We start from the raw sequence: 23921 nt of genomic DNA, 5'->3' as shown, positions 1-23921 counted from the left end.
GCATCGGCAACTACATTCTCTTTTCCTGGTCAGTAATTGATTTCAAAGTCATACTCCTCCAACACTTCAATCCACCGATGTTGCCTCATGTTGAGCTCATTCTGGGTAAAGATCCATTTGATACTCTTATGGTCAGTTACTAGAGTAAACTTGTTACCCAACAAGTAGTGTCTCCAAAGCTTTAGAGCATGGATGATAGCTAGCAATTCCAGATCATGCGTAGCATAATTCTTCTCATGACTCTTCAATTTCCTTGAAGAGTATGCTAGGATGACCTTCCTGCATGAGCACACATCCCAAGGCAAGTGTGCTAGCATCAGTTACTACCTCGAACTCTTTATTGAGGTCTAGAAGTTTTAGAATAGATGATGATACCAAAATTTTCTTCAATCTATCGAAGCTATTTTGTTCGGGAGTTGACCATGCAATGGCTGTTTGCTTCTTTAGTAAGTCCGTCAGAGGTGCTGCTATCAAAGCATAGTTTTTGATGAAGACCCTATACCATCCTGTCAATCCAAGAAAGCTGCGTATTTCTTTGACAGATGTTGGTATTGGCCATTCTAGCACATCTCTGACCTTCGCTGGGTCCACTGAGATTCCTTCTGCTGATACTATGAATCCCAGATATTCAATCTGACATTTGAAGAATGCACACTTCTTCATCTTAGCATACAGCTTATGTGACCTCATTGTCTCAAGGACGATCCAAAGTTGGGGTTCATGATCTTCTTCATGTTTAGAATAGACTAAAGTGTCATCGAAGAAGACAAGCACGAAATCATCAAGATATGGCCTAAAGATATCCTGCATTAACCTCGTGAAGGTGGCAGGCGCATTCGTAAGCCCGAATGACATAACTAGGAACTCAAAGTGCCCATATCTTGTGTTGAAGGCCGTCTTGGGGATATCTTCTTCCTTGATCCTTATCTGATAGTAACCTGACCTGAGATCAATCTTGGAGAATATCTTTGCACCTTGAAGACGATCAAGAAGCTCATCTATTCTAGGAATAGGGTACTTGTTCTTGACTGTTGATTGATTCAATCCACGTTAATCAATAGATAGTCGAAGTGTTCCATTTTTCTTTTTCTGGAACAGTACTAGAGCTCCCCACGGTGAACTACTAGGCCGGATATAGCCCTGATCTAGCAGTTGCTTGAGTTGTTCCTTCAGCTCAATTGCCTCTGGTATGGACATCCTATAAGGTCTCTTTGCAATTGGTGCAGCTCCTGGTACTAACTTAATCTCATGATCCACTTCTCTTTGAGGTGAGAGTTCTGTCAACTCTTAAGGGAATACGTCCGCGTATTCCTTTAGCCAAGAAGGTTCTTCACTACACTCTTACTTCTGATCTAACTTGTTGAGTTTGATCAAATAGACAGGTAATCCTTTTCTGACTCCTTTTATGATCCGAGATGCTTTGGCCAATTGAATTTTTGGCACTCCAGTCTCACCTTGAGTTGTGACTAATTCCCTTTCAAAGTTCCGAAAGGAAACTTGACCCTTTCCACAATGAATGTGGGTATCCTTAGGATTAAGCCAATCCATTCCGAGGAGACACTCATGGATACCTAAATTCATGACTCTGAATTTTACTGAAGTCTTCTTTCCTCCCAGAAAGAATTCCACCTTAGTAGTTTGCCTGGTATAAGTAACCTCATGACCATTTGCCAATTCCACAAGCAAGATAGGTGCTTCTACTGTGGCTATTCCTATTCTTTTTGCACAAGCTGGTGAGATAAAGGAATTTGTACTGCCACAATCAATCAAGGTCTTGAAACTTTTACCTTGATAGTTCGACGGTATCTGAATCACCGAGAACTGGCGATTCGGCCCTTTCTTGTGTAGAGCGGCATGGACTATCACCCTTTCAAACTCTGCTTCCATGGTCGGATCTTCTTCTTCGCACATTTGTCTATTGGCAACGTAGGCAGTTCTTCCTCTGCCTCGGGTAGCGGCTCCTTGACCACAGCCTATTCCTTGGAAAGGTGCTTGGCAATGTCCTCCTCCAAGTTTGGGACATTGCCTCTTGAAATAACCAGGCTCGTTGCAGTGGAAACAACGGAGGTTTTGGCCATTGCTTTGAGTAGGAACAAATTTGTCGACGTTATTAGTCCTTACTTTCTTTCTTTGTCCCTGATTATGACCTTAAACTCTCTTCATTTGAGGTCTGAATGCTCCTCTGTTCGGGTCATTATAAGACCAAGTTTTGTTACCCCTTGGTCTAGCCTGCACCTCCTGAATTATAGGCGCAGCTCAAATGAGAGCGTCCTAAAGATCTGACGGATGTATAGATTCGAGACGGGTATTTACTGGGGGATTTAAGCTAGCACAAAATTTGGACACCTGCTGTGTCATGTCCATCTGTGGCGCATAATTTAAAAGTGAGAGGAATTTAGAGTAGTATGCATCAAGAGTGAGCCCCAACTGTTTTAGCTCGTAGAACTCATTCATTTTTTTACGTGCGATATGCAGGTGGTAAGTATCTTCCCTGCATGGCTTTCTTCAGCTTCTCCCAAGTAACGGATCCTTCCACAATCCCTTGATCCCTGCACCACTGCTTCCACCAAAGCCTGGCTTCACCCAAGAGCTTCAGCTTGGCAAGCATAGCCTGATTGGCGGGTGTAGTACCGGCTACTTTGAAGTAATCCTCCATGGATTCAATCCAAATTTCAGCATTAGCTTGGACGGACCTACCTCTCTCGTCAAACTCGGGCGGCTTAATCTGCTTGAGAAGAAATTTCTTCTCCTGGATTACAGCAGTCTTTGATGTAGGAGGCGAACTAGGAACCTGTACCTAGGGTTGTGCCTGGATAAAGGTTTCTTAATGTTATTACATGATAATCATTATTGATTTATATTACATCTTTATTTCTACTATCACGCAAGCGATGTAACTACTTAACTTTTTATCAATTCTCATGCACAATCAGACATTGATAAAAGGAAGTCTTATTTGTATTTATATGGGCATAGCCCTTTCAGAATATAACATTTCTTGCGATGATAAGCCAACTGTTACATTTAATTTGGGGAGAACAACGTTGTATTACATTTATCTATAGGAACTGTATAATAGTATGGTTTCGGGTCATGGATCTTCAGGAATTGGTAAGTCATTGAAAGTTCAGGGTATCCTTTCCTTTGGAACCCATTCTTCTCATGGCATCCCAACACTTTAATCCTGTCGGCGGGGATTACACGGTTTACTTCCTCATATACATATGAGTTTATCTCAACCCTTCGACCTCGAATATGTAAAATTGAGTTTATGTGAGCTTCCACAAAAATGAACAGCTTCACGCTTTCAAGTCTTCCAACCACTTGATCCTTTTTAGGTTGGTTTGTAGGTAAGCAAACCGGTGGGTGGCTATATAGTAGATTCCTGAGGCACCCGTCCATCTTCGTTCCATGTACAAAGGTGATGGATTATAGATTTGCTCTAGTATATTCATCATCTCAACCCTTTGTCGATAATGTGGAGAATGCATTGCAGTCATAAACATGATTCGAAATACTAAGAACTTGTTCCATACTTCGTATTTCTACAAGACAACATTGAAGGTAAGGAAATGTTTGGAATATCAACATTTTCTTTACTTCTTCTTATTAAGATTTCATAAAAAAAATTCCGTTGTTGGTTGGCTCTGATACCAACTGTAACGTGTCCACTTGTATCTTAAGGACACGTCTTAACAGTCTATCGGAAAGGATGTCTAGAAAGCTCTGCCCGGCACTCCCATGGAATGTTATGGGGTTTGCGATCTAGGGCTTTCTGCATCTACAACGTATCGGAAGTATTCCGGCCGTTCCCACTTAGGATCAACCTGAATTAGGGTTTTCCTTATTGGTCATTTCCTAACGGCAACTAGCGTTGGATCCAAGCGAACTACTTTATGCAGAAACTCTAGGTCCGAAGCGGATCGTTCCCCTAAAACAACGTAAATTGGGATCAATCATAACTCTAGATCAACACTTCTGTTGTTTGTGTTTTTTGATGATCTTCCTGCTGTTCATTGTGGTTTGAGAAAAGTTTTCGGCCAACCGGGACCACCCATCCGTAGGACGGACCTATGGCCCATCCTTCACACTTTCCTCGGGTTGTTTTAGTTATTTAATTACCTAACACATTAGTTGGACATGTAACAATCAGCTTCTTTAATTAGCCCATTAGGCACTGGTTCTTTCACGTAATCATTTCACTTGACATAGAAAAACAATATCAGACCAGTTCCTTATTAACAAGTTATCATATTTATCTTTGAAATACAAAAAGTCCAACCTATAGGCTTATCCACAATCCGCCTGAAGGCTATCCAGCAATCCAAAGGGATCACTAATCCAAGTTCTTGCACGTAGACTAGTATGCGGGCCTCGAGATCCAATCTTGAGTTAGGTTAGCCTCTTGTGCAGGGCTCGGAAGGTGAGGGATTTACGGCCAGAGCCCCCTCTGGCACCCAAGTTTCCTCTTGCTCCAAGTAGTGCTCAATGGAGAGACCTCTTGCGGCAGGTTCGGTCCACTTTCCCGGCGCGGTTAACAACCCCCTTGGCTAGGGTTAGGCAGGCAATTGGGGGTAACTGAAGCTGCCTCTCCCTTCAGGCCTTCAACCTGAAGTATTAGATATCCATTTATCTTTTAGTTCATTGATTAGACAAAGCCAAACAGTGCTCTAAAATCTGTAACAAGCACAAACATATCCATTGGTCATTTTTGTTGGCAAGCTGCTAAGGAATAAATCCTTCCTTTTGAATGCATCCAGCACTCAATCCAAGATGACTTGCAACTTGGCAAGATCCCCTATATCCTGGGTTAGGGCGTACCCTATTAACCCGACTTGGTCAAACCTTAAGTTTATAGATTATTTCAGTTTATCGGCTCGTCCTTAGTTTCCAATCAATCTTCTTTACTCAAGAAAGATAGTAAATTAGGATGATTATTCATTCTCTTGCAAGATAACTTGTGTAAGGACATGCCAACCTCATGGGGAGAATTGGCCATATCCTTGTGCTCCAATCACAAGATCATATGACTCCGCACATGTTGTGCAAGTGTCACATCGAACTATGAGACTATTCTACTCATTGAACGGAGTCACGAAACAATCTATTCCTGATTACATTAGGTTGACATCGTTAGTTCTAGGGTTCCAAGTTCCATCTTGTAAGATTGTTGGGGACAAACCCTAGCTCACTTTCCAAATATGTTTCACTATCCCTACATTTCGGTGAATGTGGGCAAGTATTTAGGGTATAGGAGTTTCAGTTTTAGCAATACGTAATGATTAGGTTACATATTAATTCCTAGTGAATTTCTTGGAATTTAACTCATTCGAAACGAGTACTCCGGGGTTTAGGTGTTTTAGGTTTATGCTAATTTGTTTAACTCTAGAAGATAATTATGTGATCATTTCCACATGACTCGTTGTCCATGCATAAATTGATTTTTCATCCCTAACTTATCGATTTAAGGTCGGGCATAGGTAAGGTTAATTCCAACTAATCTTCCTATAACTTTGCGAACAAAATTCATGCTAAACAAGCAATCTTTTACTTGATAATTTATGCAACTGAAAAACGATAATTTCCTAGAGTTATGCATCGTAAGAATCACTTCATGCCTTGCACTTTCCCAAGGATTCCTAGCACTTTCCAAGATGATTCATTGCGAAGAGGATATAGGGTACTAATGCGATATGTAGCTTATACTTCCATGCTTAAACAAAGTATACTATTTTAATGGACATTAATCTAATTTTTAATTCATTGTAATGCATAAAGTTATTTGCTAGAAATGCATTTATGCTTCCTTCATTTTTTAAATTAAAAATGACTAAATTCCTCCGTCGCGAGCATTTAGGGCAAAAAAAATGTATCCTATTTCCAACAATTATCCTTGCATGATTGAATTTCAACAATACCAAATAAAAATTAGGAAGGAAGACCTGGACTTGGGGTGAGATGTCTATGTGGATGCTAAGAGACGACCCTCCTGAGGCTACGCCTTGGGCTTTCTTAGGAGGCATTGCGAGTGTAGCCTTTCCGTCGTAGATGCTGCTTTGCGAATTTCCTTCTTAAGTTCCACCGTCCTTTACAAGTTTCTTTTGCTTCCCTTTGTGGAGACTCTTTAAAGGGATGGGTGTGTGGAGGAGGGAAGAACCATGGAAAGGGGTCTAAAATTGGGAAAGGGGATATTGTGAAAATCCTCCGCGAGTAGGGTTCATTTTTACATGGGAAAAAGGGGCCTAATGGGGGGCCCTTAGGGGGAATTTACGAAAAAAAAGAAGCTATAAGATAAAAGCTTTTGAGGGGGTGGAAAAAGGGCCTAAGGGGGGTTCAAGGGGGAAATTCGAGGAGGGGAAAGAAAAAGGGCTAGGGGGGTCCTTAGTGAATTCCAAGGGGTGGACTTAAGGCTATAAGAAAAGGCCCAAAGGGGGGGGGGGGATTTAAAACATGGGAGGGGAAATAAGACCTTTAAGGTCAACTTTTATTGGGGGCGGGGGGGGGGGGGGGGGGGGCGCTTATGAAGCCCCTTAGAAGTTACATGGGATATGGACTAGATTTAGTCATGTTTTTGAAAAAGGACAAGTTTGTTTCTCTAGTAAGATATGAAATAAAAGAAAAGATCTTGATAGAAGACCTTGATTCATTTAAGGATGCATTTAAAATAGCCAAAAAAAGTAAAGGGAATTGCTTGCAAGATATGCAAAACATCAAACCATAAATACTCCTAGGATATTTGAAAGGGTTGAAAATGTTGTGCAGTAAGGTGGTAGAAAAATTAATGATGATGAGATTCAAAAATTACAAGAATAGTTTGCAAATCTAAATTTAAATATGAACATGTTGCAAGCTAGGAAACCTCGAATGCAATCATGATTTAGAAGACTCCCATGATATGAGAACTTTTGGATGTTTCAATTGCAAGGAAAGAGGAAATATTTCCCCCGAGTATTCATGTCTAAGAAGAACAAAAGTGGGGAGATGTATCCTATGCCACAAAGGAATGCTAGGAAATAGCAAGAACAAAGGCAACCTGAACTTGCTAGTTAGAAATGGGAAAGAAGGTGTGATGAAGATCCATTTAGTATGAATCTGATTAAAACCGGTTTGTTTGGTGATGGGAAAATGTATATATTCTAGCCAATAAGAGAGATAAAGAGAAAATTTTTGAAAATGAAACTCAAAGGGTAGTAAGAATTAAAAAAGAAAAATAAATTGTAGGTGAGTTAGAGATTAGCAAGAAGGCTACATAGAGAAGAAAAATGCAAATGGGTGATTTTGGATTGGAATTCAATTAGGTTCCTATAGAAAATACTGGAGAATGCTAAAAAGGGAGGCTTAGGGTTTTCATTTCGAATATTGAGGGTTAAGAAGACTTTTCAAGAAGTTAGGAAAGTAGGGAAATGCAAAGAAATAACAAAGGTAAATATGCAAGTCTATATGCAAATTTAAAATAGTGTATTAAGCTAGGATACAAAAAGACGGTTGTAGTGGGAGCTCACACTCAACCACCAAGACCCATGGATTGCTTATTGCTTCATGAATTTCAAGCAAGCACAAATGGCTCTCTCACCTAGCCGATGAGCCTTCGATCCTACGGGGGTGTACTGAGCTTACCTTGATGCCCAAATGAGTAGCCTCCTCCCCCAAGCAACCTGGTAGCTCCATGATTCAAGATGCAAGCTCAAGTAACCTCAAGCCTCCACTTTCAAGCTCAATCCTCCATAGCCATGTGCAAGAGAAGAGAAGAGAGGAGATGATTGAGAGCTTCTTGTCCTTGATCCCTCACCCTCACACTCTCATACTCCCTCTCTCAAGCACACACAAGCAAACAAGAAGGAGAGAAAAAGAGACCACTTTAGCCACACACCAAAGAATGAGCTTCTCATTCACTATTTGAGTTTATATACAAAATCCTTATCCCTTTGGGCACCCATCCCCTTTTTTACATGACTGGCCATTGTAGCAAGGTCCTCTTTTCCCATTCCCTTCTAGTTGTCCTTTCTCTTTACCTACACCCATGTACCCTTTACAATTTGCACAGCCAAGGGAGCCTGTCGCCTTTTTACAAAAGTTTTATGTGTGCCTTGCATTTAAAATGTGGTTTTACCTTTGACTTATCTTTTGAGGCTAGCCTTGCGCTTTTGGCCATTTCCCTTCTTGCTTCTTCCATTTTGTTTGCATTTGGAGTTTTCTTGGACTTGTTTTTCTTTGTCTTGAACTGGGGTTAACATTACCCCCCTCCTAAGTGCCAGTCCCATGGCACTCATGGGTAGTAGCTCGAAGGTGGGGTGGGTGTAGCCATATGGATTTTTGAGTTTGTATACAAGCTCTTGTTGAGGATGGTATTGGATGGATCTGCCCTTGAAATTGAAGATGGTGTTGCTGAGACTGATGGTGGGTGGATCTATCCTTTGAAATTGAAGATGGTGTTGGAAGGATCCTTCTTGGAGAATGGAAAATGGATGGATTTGTCCTTAAAATGGACGATACTGTTGGACAGATCCTTTCTCATGCCCTCGAGGTCGATACGACACAATCTTAACCTGCAAGACAAAGTTATGCACTTCCTAAGGGGTGTATCTACCTCTTTGTGTAGTGCATGGTGTAGGTGCCGGTGGTGGAGCTAGGAGTTGGGTCGAAACCTTAGGCCGCAAACCTCAGCCAAGCCAAGTGTTGTCCCACACTTGAAAACCTAGTTCATGCATCATTGTAGTTGTAGTGCAAGGCTTAGGAAGACAAGTCTAAACATAGGCAAGAGTGACCTCCCTAGGTATGTCCTATCCTTGATGTTTCCTAAGAGTGATGTGGGGAATCCAAATGGGATAGGGGATTAGAGAGGGAGCCGGCTAACCAAAGCCACCAGTCGTTGCTAACTTGAGGACCCATAGGTGTAGTGTCTGTGGCCTATATGGAGCGAGATCGTTTGGTTGCTCTTTCTGTGATTTCCTTCTAGTGATCTCTTATTCTTTTCCTTTGCTTTTCTCTTTTATTTGTCTTTTCTCTTTTGGTTCTTTCTTTTCTTTTATTCTTATTCTACTTTTCCTTCTTTAAAAAATTAAAATAAATAGACAAAGATTTAGTCCTCATCATAAAAAATATGAGAGGGAGGGATTGGAGGCTTAATGGATTTGCTAAGAGATTGTCTACTTTGGATGTATCATTTTAGACCTAGTCAAGCATTAAGAGGAGTGGTGGATATGAAGGGAAGGTTGCAACTAGTGAAATGGTTGTCGCTCATATTCTCTAAGAGGGATATGCAAAATGAGGGTAGGAGAGTAGCACACATCATTAGCCTAGCCATTGCACAACTATCTATGCTGGCATTGAGATAAAAAAAGAGTGGTGGGTGGTGGTGCTCTTGTGGTGTAGGCTCCTGTCTAAGTAGTACCCTAAGCAATCTCAGATAATTACAAGTAGTAATAAATGCAAGATCTAGGCAAAAAGTGAAATCATTGAGAAAATGGGCGATTGAGTCCTATAGATTGGTTTTGGAGAAGGTTAGGGCATCCTCCAAGTTGGTGGCATTTACATTATATATCTTTGGAAAATCATATTTTCCATGGATATCAAGGTTGAAATCCATCCCTACCCTTCTTGGATATGGCATATGTGTGGGGTCATCTCTCTCAAAGGGTAGTGCATTGCAAAATGACATCCAGGTATCTATGTTGCCATCCCAGATTCTCCTTTTCCACTTTGGTTGGGAATTGTAGCCTTGCACTATGAGAGCGGAGTTTTGAGCTCGGGATGTGCCTAAAATTTGCCAAAAAATCCAGAATTTAGGGGAAAAATATTCAACACCGAAGGCGGCGGCTCCAGCTAGGACAATTTTAAGCACAAAGTGAAATACGACTTTTAAAAGGAGCTCGAGTGACACTTGTGGATTTTTGATAATTTTTCAGACTGCCGTGCAGGTTGTTAGGAGTTGCCAGCCAATGCGGGATGTCAAGCCAGATGCCTAAGATTTTTTAGAGCTCGAATCGGAGCTCGGACAGGGAAATGGCCACAAAAGGGGCAAGATATGAAAAGGTGGATATTTGAGAGGGCCAAAAGGGGTGCCCTTTGGGGGAATTTTAACCCCCCTTCAATTTTTGATTTTGGGGGCCATCAAAAAATGTGGAGAGAGAATGGAGGAAGAAGGCGTCATCTTCACACCGAAAAATGCACCATGTGAAGATGGAGATCATGATTGCAGCCTGCAAATAACCCACCTAATCGATCATACCCCCGATCTTCTCCCTCTTTGCTGGTCTTATCGCTTGTCTTTGCCCGTGAAATGGCTGTGCGAATGAAGAGAACCAGATTTAGTCTTTCTCTCTCCTCCCTCTCTCTCCCTTAAGGGGTTGTTCTTGTGTGGAAGAAGACAATGAAGAATGGTGGAGGAAAGCTTGTCCGGATGAGACCGGACTGCTTACGGATGGATGAAGACTTGAAGAGTGCTATTCTTGAAGATGCTGAGCATTAAATGCATGCTAGAAATCAGTCCCCTAGCCAAGAACAAAAAAACCGAAACCTGAAAATAAGCAGTAATGCTATTTTTACAAAGAAAAATGATCTTTTTATGCTATTTGCTTTATGAAACCTTGTTCATATGGGATGAAAGTTCATTATGATATTGTTTTCCATGAGTTTCAAGTGTTTGCAACTTGAAAATCAGAAAATATAAGGCTACATGGCCGAAATTAGTGTCAAAATATATGAAAAACACGCGCTTTAAGGGTAAAATTGGGGGTTTTGCTATATAAATGAGAAATATGATATGTCACACCAACTAAATTTGAGTTTTTGTTGTTAATGAACCTAAGGGCCACAACCCACAATCAACTTTCATTTTTAGTCAATATTTACTAAAGAAAAATAGGGAAAAATACCTAAAAATGGAAAAAATAGATTTAAAATTAGGAAAAAATAGAAAACGGACTAAGGAAAATTAGGAAAAATTATATCTATGTTTGTGCAATGTATAACGATGGCAAAGCATGATGTTGGCCTCAGTTTGTCCCCGTTTCTATGTTTTGTGCATATTTATCAACCTTTTAAAAGTGAAAAATGCATAAAAACCCTATCTAACTGATCAATGATACAAAATGTTAAGAGTTAGATGAAGAGGGGCTGAAACACTGAAAGATAAAGAAAAGATTTGATTTATGCATTGCACTTGGCATATAGGAAACAGTTTGAATAAAGAGGATGGTAGCATGAGCCTATGGCTCGATGCTTTCTTTCAATGCAGTATGCGCTAGTAAAATTCATGGAACGAATGCTTTATGCACCATTCACGATGCTGATCTTTCTTTTGTCTGAGCACATAGTCGTACACAATTTTCATTAAGCATAATAATCAAAATGTATCAGAAAAACCTCCTGGATGCATGGCACCTATTTTCCTTAGGTTGTGACCAACGATGAGCGTGAGAGGATGTCCTAAGCTGTAGGTTAGTCGTTGGGTCCTAAGGGGAAAGTGTAGTGAGGAATGGTACATCCTGGAATGTAAAATATTGGTACCTTGAGAGGAGTATGTGTGGAAATGTTCTATATGTCTAGCAATGCATCAAAGGGCCAATCCCTGCGATGTAGGAGAGCTGCAGTGGGGCTCCAACTATTAGTCGGTGGAGTGCCTCCATATGTGTGTGATCGTGGCATTGCCAAAGTGTAAGAGTTCTCACTCTGTGGAGTGTAAGGGAAACATTGGACTATAAACTATAAACGCATGAATTAAGCTTTAGGACAGTTTGTCCTTTAGCATTAGATTGACGCTCCTGGTCCGCGAGGCCGTGAGGGTGTTTGTGTGTCATGAGCATGAGGTCCAGCTAGTGCCATAGCCAGTGCCGGCCCATTTTAGGTCCCATCACACTATTCGCGGCACCTCTGCGACTTTGTCTTCCCAGTGTTTGGGTGCCTCCATTTTCCATCATATCAGGTTCTTCTCCCCCTCTTGGTGCCACCTACTGTGGAGCCTTCCTCCCACGCTTATTACCTCCTCCACTAGTTTGCTCAATAGCACTCTGCATAAGGTGGAGGGGATTTTGAAGGTGAAGTCAAAGGGATTTGCCCTTGAAATTGAAGATGGTGTTGCTTCAATTTCAAGGGCAGATCCAGTCCGCTATTTTCTTTTTGTTCCCACACTATGAGTTTTGCATTCCAATCTGCTAGGAAGCAATTTGCTTGTGGTGGAATGGCTGCTTGAGTGGCCATTGTTGGTTGAGCTCTTAATCTTCTCCTTGCCTACTCCAACATCCTCACCCTTTTACTCTTGAGTTTTACTCATCGCTTTGGCAATGCAGTCCACTTCTTGCTACATCTTTGGTTGTGAAGAGGGAGGTTGCGGTCCTAATTCCTTTTCAAACTCTAGCATGGCTTCTAGAAGTAGCCTTTTCCTTTCACCTTCACTCCTAGGCTCTTGTGGTTCCTTTTCCTTGAAGCTTAGTAGGTCCACCTCTTTGACCATCAGCCTTGCCCTTAGCAAGTAATCCCGTTGCTCTTCTCGGCTTAGGCTAGTCCCTTCTTCTTGCAATTGAGCACACAATCCATACCTTATTGCTCTACGAGAAATCTCCAATTTCTTCTTTATGGATTCAAAGGCATCATCCTCCTCCTTTGACTCTGTGACATCCATTATAGTGCTAAGGAAGGCATCTTGTTGGGCTTCTAGTATTGTCTAAGTAGTCTCTCCCTTGCTCTCCACTAACACTCTTATCTCCTTTTGCAAGGGCCAAGTGACTCACTAGGGCTCTTATCCATCCTTCACTCCTGCTTGCCCATTCGTCTACTCTTCTTTTCATCCCTTCCAAGCTTTCATTATGTCTTGGGCTAAGTCTCTTATTCTTTGCTCCTGCTCTTCGATTTCTCTTTCTAGCCTTTTCTACTCTTCTAGCTCCACTTCCACCATTTTCTCCAGCTAGGCCATGGTTTCCTGGTACCCTTGGGCTCTCTCTCTTCTCTGGTTATGAGCTCCTCCATGGCATCTTGGACCCTCTTCATCTGTCCTTGGTAGCTCTTCTTGCTGTAGGTTCAGGAACTTGTACTCCCTTTGAGGCCCCATTAGCTCTTGATTTTCATCCTCCATCTTTCTTTGCCAACTGTCCTCTTCTCCTTCTTTAGCCTTGAGCGCTACTTTTAGCTCACTTACTTCTTTCCGATAGCTTGCCACTTGGCATATCTTCTCTAGCTGGAAGGTTGCCATGGCCTCCTTTTTGGCCTCTAGCATTGCAAGGCAACTTTCTTTTCTTCTTTGGCCCTTTCTAGCTATGATAAGAGCTCCTATACATATTCATCATAGTTTACAGACAATGAGAGTGCAGTGGGGGTTGTGGTTGTAACAAATGCTTCTATTTTTAGCATTTTGGGATCCTATTGTAATAAAGCATAATAAGTCATCTTAGTCTAGAGTAGGCTAGGGTTAAGTATAAAAGGTGGAGATGTAACATGTGAGGGATCTTTTTTCCATTTTAAAGAAATATATGCTTTGAGGTTCCTTCCTCCCACCAAGTAAGAGGGTGCATGCTCTTGGCCACCAAGATATGGGATGCATACCATGTCCCACCTTGACATGAGGTGAGTATTCATGTTGAAGCATTCATCTATGATTCTTAGCCTTCCATGGCATTATTATTTCATCCCTAGTTACCTTATCTATGGCTTTCTTGCAAACATGGTGTATTTCTTTGCAAATGTGGTGTATTTCATGAATTTCCAAATATTTGGTTTGCTGTGAGAACTAGCTATTTAACACCTATCTAGACTCCCCATCCAAGGCAGTTGGTCTTTTAGCTCTAGTCACAGGGGTTCCTCCACTTGCACCTTGAATGATTTCTTTGTTAACCACAAACTGCACCCAAGCCACAAGATTGTTGGCATCCACCATCGTAGGAGAGCTTTGGGTGGGTGTAGAGACTGGGGTGGTGAGTACTAGGGTACGTGGGATGGGGTCAATCAGACCCTTGCCTTTGCCCTTGGCCACTGGGGGTGGCATATTCTTGGGTACTCGGGAGCTTGTGCGGGGGTGTTACTCTATGTGGGGGCTCATGGCTACCAACCCTTCTTCCCTTGAAGGCTGCTCCACTTAGAGGCGGATAGCGAGGGCTATGTCTTCTTCTTTCTTTCTCCTTAGCTCCTCGGTCTCCCTTATGCTCTCCTCCTCCTTTCCTCTTCAAACTTCTTAGATTCCTCTTCTATTCTTTTTGTCTCCTCCTTTTCCCTTTTCTTTATCCTTTCTTCAGCACTCTTGGACTCGCTTTGTGCTCTTAGCAGATCCACTTTCTCTCTCTTTCTGATCTCTTCCTTGGCTTTCTTTTGTGGGGTCCTCTTCTTTGACCTCGTGCACCACAAGGATATAGGGGAATAGCGACGGTCAATCGCGACACATATCAGTGGCGTCGCTATGTGACACAAATAGCAACGGTACTCAAAGTAAAAAAAGTAGTTAAAACCCGAGTGCAGCATTTTTCTGTGAAGAGCGAAAGAGAGAGCAAAAGAGATCGTGTGTTTGTGAGGGAGAGGGAGAGAAAGAGAGAAAGAGGGAGAAGGAGAGCTTCTCACTACCGCCACTGCCACCGCCGCCATTGTTGCCGCTTGCAAAGAAGAAGAGGAAGTGCGTGAAGGGCGAAGAGGGACCGTCGCAAAGAGGAGAGGAAGAATCCATCCTCGAGCCTTTGCGGTGAGTACATTGCTCCCTCTTGATTTTTTCTTGTTTTTTCTTCTTTTCTTTTGTTTTTTTTGTCGAGAATGAGGTGCATCGAGGGAGAAAAAGAGGAAATGAGAGAGAGAGAGAGAGAGAGAGAGAGAGAGAGAGAGAGAGAGAGAGAGAGAGAGAGAGAGAGAGAGAGAGAGAGAGAGAGAGAGAGAGAGGGAGGGAGGGAGGGAGGGAGGGAGGGAGGGAGGGAGGGAGAGGGAGAGGAGAATGAATGAGAAAACACAAGGGGGTAGAGAGAAACAAAGAGAGGGCTTGTTCTTGTTCTTTCTTCTCTTTTTCTTTGTTTTTTTGAATGATGTGCATTGAGGGAGAAATAGAGGAAATGAGATAGGAAATGAGAGAGGGAGAAGAAGAAAGAAAAAGAGAGAGAGTGAGAGAGAGAGAGAGAGAGAGAGAGAGAAAATAAATATAAAAGATAACAAAGAAAGAGAGAAAAGGAGAGAGAGGAAGGGAGAGAGCAGAATGAATGAGAAAACATGAGGGGATGAAGAGAAACAAAGAGAGTTTTTCTTGAGAATGAGGTGCATTGAGGGAGAAAGATAGGAAATGAGAGAGGGAGAAGAAGAAAGGAAAAGAAAGAGAAAACAAAAGAGAGAGAGAATAAACATGAAATATAACAAAGAAATGGAGAAAGAGAGAGAGAGAGAGGGGAAGGAGAGAGGAGAATGAGTGAGAAAACATAAAAGGGTGGAGAGAAACAAAGAGAGGGGTAACAAAAAAGAGAGGGAGAGAAATAAAGGTAGGAAATGAGAGAGGGAGAAGAAGAAAGGAAAGGGAAGAAAGAACGAGAGAGAGAGAGAGAGAATAAACATGAAAAAAACAGAGAGAGAGAGAGAGCGAGAGAGCGAGAGAGCGAGAGAGGGGGGAGGGAGGGAGAAAGAGAGAGGGGGGAGGGAGGGAGGGAGGGGGGGAGGGAGGGAGGGAGGGAGGGAGAGAGGAGAATGAGAGAGAAACTATAAGGGGGTGGAGAGAAACAAAGAGAGGGCAACAAAGAAAGAGAGTGAGTGAAAGAAAGAGAAAGGGGAGAGAATATAAAACAAAGAGCTCAAAGAAAGGTGCAAAGAAAGGGGGAGAAAACCAAGACTTTAGTTGAGGTTAATTCTGTTGAGTTACAAGAGAAGAAATCCCTTCTCAAACAAACTAAGAAAGAAAAAGAGAATGAGAAAAAAAAACAAATTGTTTGTTGTAATGTAGAAAATGGAAAATGATGAAGGTCGTGATGTTTAAGATTGCGAGGTGTATCTTAATCAGCATGTCCCATGTCCTTGCTCTCAATGCAAGCTGGCAATTAGACGAAAGCATCGCTTGTCTATAGAACAGGTACGATGCTTTGACGAGTTTTAATTAGAGATCATTGATCAGGTGATCTCAGACTTTGAGCAAATGGTAGGCTTAGTGTGTATCAATCATGCATTATATTCGTAAACTAATTGAATGTCATATACAAAAACATTGGATGTGGTCGTAAAATTTATACAGGTAGGTGACGTCTCATCCCAAGGAGGAGTGCACCTATTGCAGCCAGCTAGAAGAGTTCGTGGGCATGCAATGGATAGAGTGCTTGAGCCAATCCACCACTTGGAAGGCACTACCCAGTCTATAGCATCAATACCAGAGGAGACATCAAACTTTCCTAAAATGTTGGCACTTGAGATGGAGGTAATGATCGATGCGTTGATGCCCATGGATGCCAAGACATTTGGTCTACTTAGAGAGGAAGCATCCATACCATTATATCATGGGTGCTGAGTCTCTCACCTAAAGACACTACTTGGACTACTAAGTGTGCAAGCAAAATATGGGTGGAGCAATGCGAGTGTGCAAGCAATACGGGTGAAGCACTGCTAAGTGTGCAAGCAAAATACGGGTGGGTGGAGCAATGCGAGTGTGATTGAGTTGTTTAGGTACCTTTTATGTACGCTTTGTTGATTTTTTTTCGACATCATTATAAAAAGTAATTTTTCTTTTTCAAGGTTTTTTATGATTTCTTTTAAGATTGCTAAAGTGTCATAAATTACCACTTGGAAATACCATGCCTGAGTCTCATGATGATGCGTGACATGTTTTACAAAAGCTTGGCATGGACTACAATAGCATCCATGCATGTGTCAACGATTGCGTGTTGTTTCAAGTAGAGTATGAGACTATTTAGACATGTCCAAAGTGTGGTCACAGATATCGACAGGACTTGCAAGGGCAAACCATCCCTCAAAAAGTTCTTAGACACTTTTCACTTATCCCCCATATCCATCACATGTTTCGTATGTTGGGCTTGGCAAGCTTGACATCGTGGCATGCACAGAATAGATCCACAAATAGAGACCAATGAATATCAATAGATTCATGCACATGGAGGCACATTGGCTCTACCTTTCTAGGCTTTGCACAAGAGCCAAGGAATCTTTAGCTTGGTGTCGAAGGGTTTTCAAAAAAAAAAAAGCAAAGTCGCGTCCACAGAGGACCTTGACTAATTTCAGGATAGAAGATCAATCATACGAATAAGCAAGATGAGAGGATGATGTCAAGTCTCTGTTTTTATTTCTACCAATAATTAGCGATAGTCTTTGTAAAGAGTTTTTTAAGGACATCCATATTTTCCTTCTGAATAATGACAGTTTGATAGATATAGATCTTTTTTTCCTCTTCTGCTCTTCATGGTGTTGGACATTTCTTTGAATCAGTGTTGTAGCACCTTTAACAAAACCCGAATCATGCCTTTCACGTTAAGCACAGTGTTTTGCTCACTGTCAAGTTCGTCAGTATTCTTGTACATTGCATCTAGGTATGGCTGATCAAAATTTGGGACAGTTTCAAATTTCCCTGTCTCGACAGAGTATGTAAACCTGCAAACATGAACTTCTCCATGACTTTGTTTTCCCTTTTTCAAGCCTACTGGAATACCTGCTTTTAGTCATGCTGTCATGATCCTCATTACGAACAACTCTGCATTTTCTAACCACAGATTCTATTGTCTAGGAATCGAAGTAGTTTGTATCTTACGATTCATTGGTCAATGTTCAATGGATTGAAAAGGCCTTATGTTTTATTGTGATGGAATTGAGCAAAAGTTATAGGGAAGGCAGAGGTCGATCTGTCAAAATCCTGCACTTGCTTTGGCTCAATTGGCAATCCTATCTGAGCTATTCTCTCTCTCTCTCTCTCTCTCTCTCTCTCTCTCTCTCTCTCTCTCTCTCTCTCTCTCTCTCTCTCTCTCTCTCTCTCTCTCTTTGTACAGATGTCATCGGCTTCCACAAAATTGCAAAGGTGTTCTGCTCTACTAGATAGCACAGAGTAAACTCGGCGGATCACATCTTGTTGTTTGTCCACGCGCTGTCCTTCAAAGCCAATACAGTAATGCAATGATTCGTTCTCTCTCTCTCTCTCAGAGTCGCTCCCGGTGCCCAGTCTTCATTTGAAATGCACGTTAATGATTCTTCGAGTATTTGGATGCAGCAACACTCATTTACATCTTCATCTTCATCACTTCGTTATGAAACTCATCCTCTTTGTCTTCTGCAACGCTGCCATCGTTTCCTTCGTCGTAGCTTTCAACAACCAACATCGATGTCAAATTCGTCCCCAATCACTCAGCAAGCTGTTGTCTTCTTTCTCTTCCTCATCGTCAATACCTAAGTGATTTTTTTTTTCTTTTTCCCAAAAAAAAAATCCTCATTATGCATTTCCTAATAGGTCCTCTTGCCTATGAGAAGGCTTGCCAAGGTCAAAGCTACTATTGGGAATGCCCATTCTTCCTAAAATTCCTTGAGAGTTTGCATTAACTGATGGGAAGGTGGTTCTTTCAGCATGTATACGTGACCAATCTTCTTGCTCTTTTCCCTTCAGTTGAATCTCCAACCACTTAGAGAAATTGGCATTAAGTGTGTCCATGGTGACTCTCGTTTGATGCATTTCCACGCATCATCTCAGCATGATATTCCGTGTTTGCTGCTATGCATGTACATCCTCTTTTCTTTCCAAGATAGCCTCATGTCTTTGATTATGTCTTGTCTCATGCCTACATAGAGTCTTATTAAGAGCACTAAGGCTTCCAATGTCATGAGGATAATCCTCGTAATCCATTTTAGGACTGTTCTCAATCCTTGGTTCTCATGCATCCTTGATTTGTTGTTGAACATCTTCATTGGCCTTTGTTTTTCCCCTATTCCTTGCCATGGTTAGGTGTAGTCCTGTTAGACCACCTACCACTGTTTTGCCCGTAACCTGAGCTAGGAAGCTCTCATTGACCTACCTTTTTTGTTCAAGTCAAAGCCAAGGATGCCCTCTTTGGACTAACAATAAGTATGCACTCCTAGGTTTTATACAAAAAATTCTGTAATAGGAAAAGTATTGTTGTATTGTGCAGTCCAAGCAGCACCCTATCTATACCTATAGGAGGCCTATTTTGACCTGTAAGTATATTGTAGGGCTCAACTAGAGCTCCAAAATTGATCAAGGCCCTTAGTAGGACCTATGGGTACTCTGCAAGGCCTGCACCTTAGTTCCTAGGAGTAGGTATACTTCTATAAATGCAAGTAAATTACTTACGGCACCCTGTGGGGGTCAAGAAAAGTGTTGCAAGGTATAAACTTGTCAATGCATGACTTAAAGGTCATCCCACATGGCATAATACATTGCCCAATCATGCAAATTCACTATTTGCAACCTTATTCTAGAACTAAGCATGCCATAAACATATCTTAGCATAATTTCCCCATTCATAGACATCTTCCATACATTCCGAGCATCGTATTCACTGCCATTGACTACATGTGTATTCTCATGTCTGCAAATACATCCTCATTAGTATTTTGCCATAAATTTACAGCCAATAATACATCCATGCATTTGAAAATACATCTCATACAGTAGTTCCAAGTCAATATATTTCTTTTCAAGAGAGTACCTGCACCTGCAAGCAATTTTGGACTTCAGATCACTGAGAGGTGGGAAAAGTTTCCCGCGGGCTGAGTTGTGCACCCCTTCAGGGTCTTTGATGGCAAGGGGGGGTCACCCCTCTTTTGTCTTGCCACCTCGCCTTGCATTAAACTTTTCCTCACCCGGAATGTATATGGCAGACATTTATTAATTAAATACCCAGCATGAGATGCATTTGAAAGTAGGAATTGAACCTTTTCATGAAATGCATGGAATGGAAAATTGGGATCAAGGGTAGGGGCTTACCAGGCAGTGACTCAGTGCTGACTCACCCTTATACAATGGATTTTTTAAAATATTCAAGTGGTTCAATCAAGAAACAACAACTCAATTGGTTAAAGTAAGAAGAAGTAATAATCCTCAATGAGTTTCAGCATGAATTTACCCATTCCAATGCAATGAAAGTGAGGCAAAATGATTGTGAAGAGTCCGCTTCAAATCTACCTCCTAATGTCTACTTGAGCTCTTGCATTCTCTCAAGCAATTGGTTATAGCTCAGCAAGAGGATGAATTTGAGAGAATAAGAGTTCAAGAACCAAGTACCTTATGATGCTTGATGAAGATGACAATCACACAATAATTCAGCTCTTCTTGAATGCTCCAAGATGCTCCAATGATGGATCAATCATCCAAATTGTTGCATTGACAAGGATCCAGAGAGGTGGTTGATTTTAATGTAGAGTGCTAGTAGGTGTGGGCAGCAACCCAATGATGATGGAATAGAGCCATTAAAACAATTCTATTGTAAGCTCAGCCCTCGCACTTTACTCAGATTCCCGAGCTTTGTAAAGTGGCTAGCTCAACCAGAGATTCTAGTGCTATTTGGTGGTTTGGGTCCCTCAATGGTCGATCTCCTGTCTTCAAACTCTTCTTCTTCTTCTTCAAGACTATTTCAGCATCCTTAGAAAAGGAATATTTGCTCTCCGCTACTACTCCAATAGGTGCATGAAGACCCAAAGTGAAGCTTTAACTCGGTGTAGCTCTAAATCAAGCCTTTAAGAAGAAAGAATAAATTTGGCATCAAGTCATGCAAACTCCTTTGCTAGAGCCTCTCCAATGGCTTGATTGGCTTCAATAATCCAGACTACCTTCTTTTCAACAGCAATGCATCATGCAGGGCCTTGCCTCTGAGCAAGGTGAGATCATCATCTGTCGTTGCAACCTTGTAGATGAGCCAAGCTATAATTATGTGCCTTGCACAGCTCTGAATCCGGGTACTAAGTAGTACATTGCACAAATAACTTGCAGATCATCTAGGGGAGGGTGGAAGTTTTCCACAAGTTGAGTCTTGGAGCTTGTTGTTTTAGAAAAGATAGATAATTTACCACCTTTAATGGAAGCTTCCAAGCTTGAAGCAGGTGCTATGGTTGATGACATTTTTTGTTCACAAAAGACACAGCTAGTACAATTGTGACAATAGAAGAAGAGAATGTAAGGCTAGTGATTTTTGACTGTAATTCTGACTTGGAGGACTCTAAGGGCTATGCTTGAGAAGTAGATGGAGTTGTACACGTGCCTTGAAAAACTTAGAGAGATAAAATGGAAGAGGAAGGCAAGATGGGGAAGCTGTTTCAAGGGCTTTTGAGCCACATAGACTTTGGTCCTTCTCAGCCTCCAAAGGGTGTCTGCATGCCTGCTCTGGTGGAGCTTTGCATCCAAGTAGGAGTTGACCTTCCTGAGTATCCTATGCTGACTAGAACTAGGCCTAGATGGTTGATTGGTAGGAGAATTGTAGAGCATTTTTACCCTTTTTTTGAGCTCGAAGAAGATACTATTGATTTTACGTCTGATTATGCCTCAAAAATTGATGACATAGATCCTCATAATGATAATGAGGATAGTGATGCAAATAATGGCATATGATATATGCACATTCAACTTGCTTGCTCTTTTTCATAAGGTTCTCAACTTGGTGAATCTTATTACTTCAGTAAAGAAGCTTTCTATGACTTTTAATGTAGCCCCGGATCTTCCTGAGTATGCTGTAGGAGATGATAAATGATTGATGCAAACTACACTAAATGTGGTTGGAAATGTTGTAAAGCTCACAAAAGAGGGCAGTGTGGTTGTCTCAGTTTGTTTAGATAGGCAAGAGTTTTCAAACAATCCTCGACTGCCTAATTTTCAAGATGATGGGCTTTTCTCCATCTGTTTGATTTTCAACTTGTTCAAGATGATGGGGGCATTTCTTCCTTAGAGTATAGGTCCGAGACATAGGATGTGATGTGTCCTCCTCAACCTATAGAGAAGAAGGATGAAACACAGATACCTAATAGGCCATTGGATCATGTCTATGTTGTTAGATATGCTCAATGCCCCACCCTCATAAGGTGCGACCAATGATCCATGGTGCTCAAAGTTGTAAGGCCCCCATTATGAGGAGAATCCAAATGTGAGCTTGGATATTGGTTGAAGCCTGACTTGTATATCAAATGAGGTCCATGTGATCGGATGGCAAAAAGGTGACCATTGTAGGTCTAATCTTTGGGTTGAATTGAGTAGTTAAGCTGGTAGCAACTCGACGCACATTGCATCAAGTTGCGGGGTAAGGGAGTTAAAAGGGGCCCTGGAATATTCCCTAGCCAACTAGTGGAGGCTCATATGGTAGGTCGGTCATGCCGACCTAACCGCCTTCACGGGCTGTAAAAGTTAAACCCCTTCACAGCCATCAATCATCTATCTTTCACCCAGTCAGAGTTGTTCCAGCTAGCCTTAAGCTCTTCACCTATCTTCTGTCTAGATCGCCATCTAAGCTTCACTGTGGAAGCACATGAGTGGACAGAGCCATCTCTGTATCAGTTGTTTGGAGCTAAAGAAATTTTCTAATTATCCTCTTATCTGTTGTGTACTCTCTATCTTTATCTCTTTCTCAAATTCTGTTCGCTGCACCGTGCAATTTTTACATATGTAGCTCTATAGATCTCTTACTGAGAGCTCTTTTGCTGTGAAGGAGATTTCCAAGCATGAGCTTTCTGCTCTAGAGCAAGAAGTGAGCACACTTAATGTCTTTAAGACTCGCTTGTGTAAGAACTTTCTATAGTAGCTACATGATAAATGTGTGGTGGAGAATCTTTCTCAGACAAAAGCAAAGAGAAATAGCAAAAGCAATATCGGAAAGCACCTAGTATTCCCAACCCTGAATACAAAGGTCCATGGTTTATCTCCTCTTCAATTTTCAATGCTGCATGTCTTCTTCTTAGAAATGTCTCCAGCTTTTGAAAATTCTTCAATGTTGCTTGTCTTCTTCTTGGAAATGTGCACTAGTCACTCCAATGCTCCCTACCATGTTTGTCTTGTGTACCTGAAGTTCTTGGATTTGTGTGACTGAAAAGGAGAAACTAAATGAAATATGACTAGCTAGATCAAGAACCTATGGCTCTGATACCACTTGTCAAGGAGAGGACTTGGAATAGAGAAAGAGGAGAGAGAAGACTGCAGGACAGAGAAGAAGTGCAAAAGAGAGAGAAAGAGAGTGACAAGGAGAGAGAAATACTAGAAATGGAGAGAGAAATATAGGAAGAGAGAGGCCATGAAAGCTGGAGAGAGGGAGAAGATGAAGGAGACTTGTATTAATATAATCTTATGGGAAAAATGTCAAGTCCCTTACATCTTATATACCGCCAGTGTAGCATGTATTTTTCCTCCATTATTTTATTCCCATATTTTTCCCATGTATTCCCCATCTCTTACACATGTGTGCGGGATTTAGCGTAAGTGTTGATATATTATATATTATATCGTATCTCTTGTGTTTATTGTGAAAAATGGTTTAAAATTCTTGAGTCATATTTGCCAATGTGTGAAATCATAAAAAACTCCGTCACTTTCAATCGTTTATATAAAAAAGATTAAAATTGCAAAACCCAAGATATGGGATTTAATGTGAAAATATAGATTTTGTTGGGTTTTGAGGATTCAATGATGTTCACATGGAATAATAATTGATATGCTGATGGACCATAGTCCATACTAATTATATAAATAAAAATAAGAAAATTTAGTACTTTATATTCAAATAAGAATAAAATAATGAAAACTAGTATTTTTGAAGAAAAAAAGAAAAAATTTAGTTTTAATCTGCTAAAAATTATCAAAAATTAAGAGTGTGTATGTGAATGTATAATGAGACTAGGTCATGAATATTTGCCCTAGTCCACCTCTATTTATGTGTGAAAAGTATGCATTTACTGCTTATTCGCCCTTTTACACCTATATACGAAATCAAAACGTAAGTGCTAGGGAAAAAGGGATTGAAAAGAGATAATATTTGAATAATTTTTTATTTCATTGT

The sequence above is a fragment of the Lygodium microphyllum genome, chromosome 12 (genome assembly GCF_053477565.2).
Source record: "Lygodium microphyllum isolate KBCC chromosome 12, Lygodium_microphyllum_v1.1.10, whole genome shotgun sequence".
Lineage (NCBI taxonomy): Eukaryota > Viridiplantae > Streptophyta > Polypodiopsida > Schizaeales > Lygodiaceae > Lygodium > Lygodium microphyllum.
The sequence above is the reverse complement of the archived record's forward strand: the minus strand, read 5'-3'. Positions refer to the sequence as shown.